The following is a 3,792-nucleotide window of genomic DNA, read 5'->3' as shown; positions in this document are numbered from 1 at the left end:
ATTTAAATATAATATTTTAAAAAGAAAACATTAAACAATAATATTTTTGGTGGAAACACAACTTCAAGTATGTTGAGAAACACCCATGAGGAATATATGAATACAGTAGTGGTTTGAGAATTGATAGTTTATTAAAGAATGTCAGGAGGATGTTGAACTAGGAGGATAAAACACATTGAACACTAAATACTAGATTTTCATAATTGTAAAGAACTCTATTTGTCTTCCAGATAAAGAGAAACTTCTATGACACCCTCATCCCTATCACCACAACCATTACTATTCACAATCCTAATTATATCTTTCACACACTCCTCACTCTCACCCTTTTGCTTTTTTCTTGCACGGTTCCCATCACACAAAAAAGTCAGTAAAAACAGATTCAGAATCCCTAATAACATCGAAATTAAACAGGTTCAGCTTCATCACACGTCTCAACTTTCGAGCTATCTGAGTAAGGAAGCTTAGGGGAGGCATCTCAACATTATCCAAATGCATCGTCTTATAATACCTATAATCAATTCTTTCATCCCTTGCCAAATTTGAAACCTGCAAAAACGCCCATAAATGCTCCAAAACCCTCATAAACTCCTCCTCTCCCACGTTCGGCAGCGACTTCCGCTTCATGCACCTCACGCTCTCCCCAACCACTCCTCTCCTTTCGCTTCCAGATCCGCTGGTAGAACAGCTTTGCCTTGTCGTTTATCACAATCTTCTTCGAAATCCCGACAGTCTAGGTTTGGTCGTCGATTTTCAAATCCAACACAACCTGCAACATCAAAACCCAACTGTGGAGCCTCTCGATTAATTCCGGTGAGTCTAGAACAACAACATTAGGGTAATCTTCCATAAAATCCTTCCCCCACACCAGAACCCCTTTCGTGCTTTGGGTCGGCCACCTAGGACCCTATGTACATGTCGTCGTCGACGCTGATGAAGGATCTGAAACCATCTATCGAACCCTCTGTACATGTCGCGGAAATGAACAGTTTACATTTCATAAGCACTTCCTTCATTGCCACCATGGTCAAGCACCCAAAGAAGAATGGTGAAACCACAATTTATTCGATCTAATCTCATGCCCCAAACCCTAATTACCAAAAATGACGTGTCACCTACTTCATAGTCCACGTAAGCACACGTCTCTGCCACATAAGCACCTCTTAACGCTGCTTGGTACGATTTAACAGAAATGACCATTTTGGATACATTTTAAAAAACATAGGGACCAAATTGATTTTTTGAAAAAATTACTATACTAAATTGACTATTGACCCTAAATGTAGGGACAAATAAGGTAATTAAACCTTATTTCTTTTAAATTTGGCTTGCTAGTAATTAGTTTTTAAATTTTTCAAGAACTTTTTTGAAATCATATTGGCACATTTTTAGTGTTTTTTTAATCTTTTTATTGAATATTTTTTTTTATAAATTAAGTTTTTGTTTTTTATTTATATTTATATTAAGATTTAATTTATTGTTTTTAAAATTAAAAATGAACATACAATTTTAAATTTTAAATTAATTTTCTTGTTTATGTTATATAGTGTAGTTCATTAACTAAAATAATGATGTTAATATTAAGGAGATTAAACATTTAAATAAATAAAAAATTATAAAGAAATTGTCTAAGTACAAAAATTTAATTTTTGTTTATTTCAATGTTGGGATGTTTTTTTTCATTGGTCTACTTATTGTTTTTAGTTTATGTTAAGTATAGTATTTTTTTTACTTTTTTTGGCCTTCTGAATCATGAAATAGAAACCAATTTTTAGAGACCAAAATAATTAGTTACAATAGTAACTAAATTAGAAACCATTTTAGAAACTAAAAAAAAAATAGTTTCTAAATTAGTTTCTATTATTGTTAAATAGTTAAATTGGTATCTAATTAGCAACCAAGGTTTTAACTACCAATTATTTAGTTTATAAATTTGGTCTCTAAAACCTTGGTTGCTAATTAGATACCAATTTAGAAACTATTTAACAATAATAGAAACTAATTTAGAAACCAATTTTTTTTTTAGTTTCTAAAATGGTCTCTAATTTAGTTACTATTGCAACTAATTATTTTGGTCTCTAAAAATTGGTTTCTATTTCATGATTTTCTTGTAGTGCTTTGTTTGTTTTTGGCCTTCCCTTTTGGGCTTCAGGTCTTTTTTTAACCCCACCATGTTTTATATATGTATTGTACTCTTTCTCTATTAAGCAAGCAATAATAATACTTTGCTTTCTTCTCTCTTATCCCTCGCGTGTTCTGTTCCTATTTTTCATCACTGTGTTAGGGTTTAATCTTTCAAGTTCTTTGGCCCTTATTTCTTCCTTATCAGGCGCAACACAACCTAGTTCGCTCATTCTTGCTTCCGTAGGTCCAATCAAGCAGTGACAAGGATCCACACCAACTCTGTTATGGTATCAGAGCTCTTCCTTTGAAGAGCTCTACTACACGTTCTGTTTTCTTTAGTTTTCTTTGTCTTTATGAGTTCTTCTTGTATTAATTTTTTTGCCTCTTGCTCCTCTTTCAGTGAAATGGCGAAAGAACGAACAAGATCGACTACGCCTACGCTGGAACCCTTTGGAAACAACTATCTCTAGAGAGAACCCAATGGCTTCACTGGTCTGGCCAGTTCTCGACTCTAGCAACTATCATTCATGGAGCAGGTCTATCACAACGACTTTGAGTGCGAAGAACAAGGTGGAATTGGTTTTGGGAACTCACCCTTGTCTACCGATGAACAATCCAACATATTCGACGTGGATCAGATGCAACAACATGGTTGTGTCATGGTTAGTGCATTCGGTATCTCTTCCAATTAGACAAAGTGTAATCTGAATGGACGTAGCGTTGATGTTTGCAATGATTTAAAAACAAGATATTCCCAAAGGGACTTATTTAGAATTTCTGATCTGCAGTTAGAGGCATCCTCCCTAAGTCAAAATGATTTGTCTGTCACTGATTACTTTACCAAACTAAGGATCATTTGGGATGAATTAGATAATTTTTGACCTAACCTCATTTGTATTTGTCATCATAATTGTTCTTGTTCTGTAGTCTCTGTTATCAACAAAAGGAAGTGTGAGGACTAAGATATTCAATTCTTACGGGGGCTCAATGATCAATTCAACAATATTCGATCTCACGTGCTCCTTATGGAACCAGTTTCGCCTATCTCGAAAATCTTTTCTTTAGTGGCTCAGCAAGAACGTCAATTGGCAAGTAACTTTCTTCTATTACTTGTTCCTTCTGTGGCAAATTGGGTCACACCGAGAATATCTGTTTCAGAAAAGTAGGTTTTCCGAATCAAGAAAATTAAAATTTTAGATTCAGCACCAATAGAAAACTTGGCACTCATTGTGGTAAGAATGGTCACACCATAGACACTTGTTATAGGAAGCATGGTTTTCCTCCGGGTTATAACCCGCCTAACAATAGGATAACTCATTTGCTTAATGTTATTCTAACTGATGATGTTTTCTTTGAGAATTGTCAGCAAGAACAGGGAAATGGGGACAAGTGGTCATTCTTTACAGCACAACAATGTCAAGTTCTATCTGCATTGCTCAAGCAAAATTCAGCTAATAATGTTACAAGCCAGCCTTCGGCACAATTAAACCAAGTGGGTTCCTTCACTGTTGATGCAAACCACAAAGATTCTCCACTGTTGATGCAAACCACAAAGATTCTCCAACTAGTAACGTTGTTTTTTCAAATATTTACACTACTATTAAAGGCTCTTAGATCTTAGATTTGGGAGTGACTGACCATGTTTGCACTTGCTTATCTGACTTTAAA

At 34.8% G+C, this 3,792-nt stretch overlaps 1 pseudogene; it reads right to left on the bottom strand.

Moving 5' to 3' along the window:
* Nucleotides 1–215: 215 nt before the first annotated feature.
* On the bottom strand, nt 216–850 carry LOC150028105 (inositol-tetrakisphosphate 1-kinase 1-like; annotated as a pseudogene).
* Nucleotides 851–3,792: the final 2,942 nt, after the last annotated feature.

The sequence above is a fragment of the Phaseolus vulgaris genome, chromosome 4 (genome assembly GCF_051622355.1).
Source record: "Phaseolus vulgaris cultivar YP4 chromosome 4, ASM5162235v1, whole genome shotgun sequence".
In the NCBI taxonomy this organism is placed as follows: Eukaryota; Viridiplantae; Streptophyta; class Magnoliopsida; order Fabales; family Fabaceae; genus Phaseolus; species Phaseolus vulgaris.
This window is presented reverse-complemented; position numbering and strand designations above follow the sequence as displayed.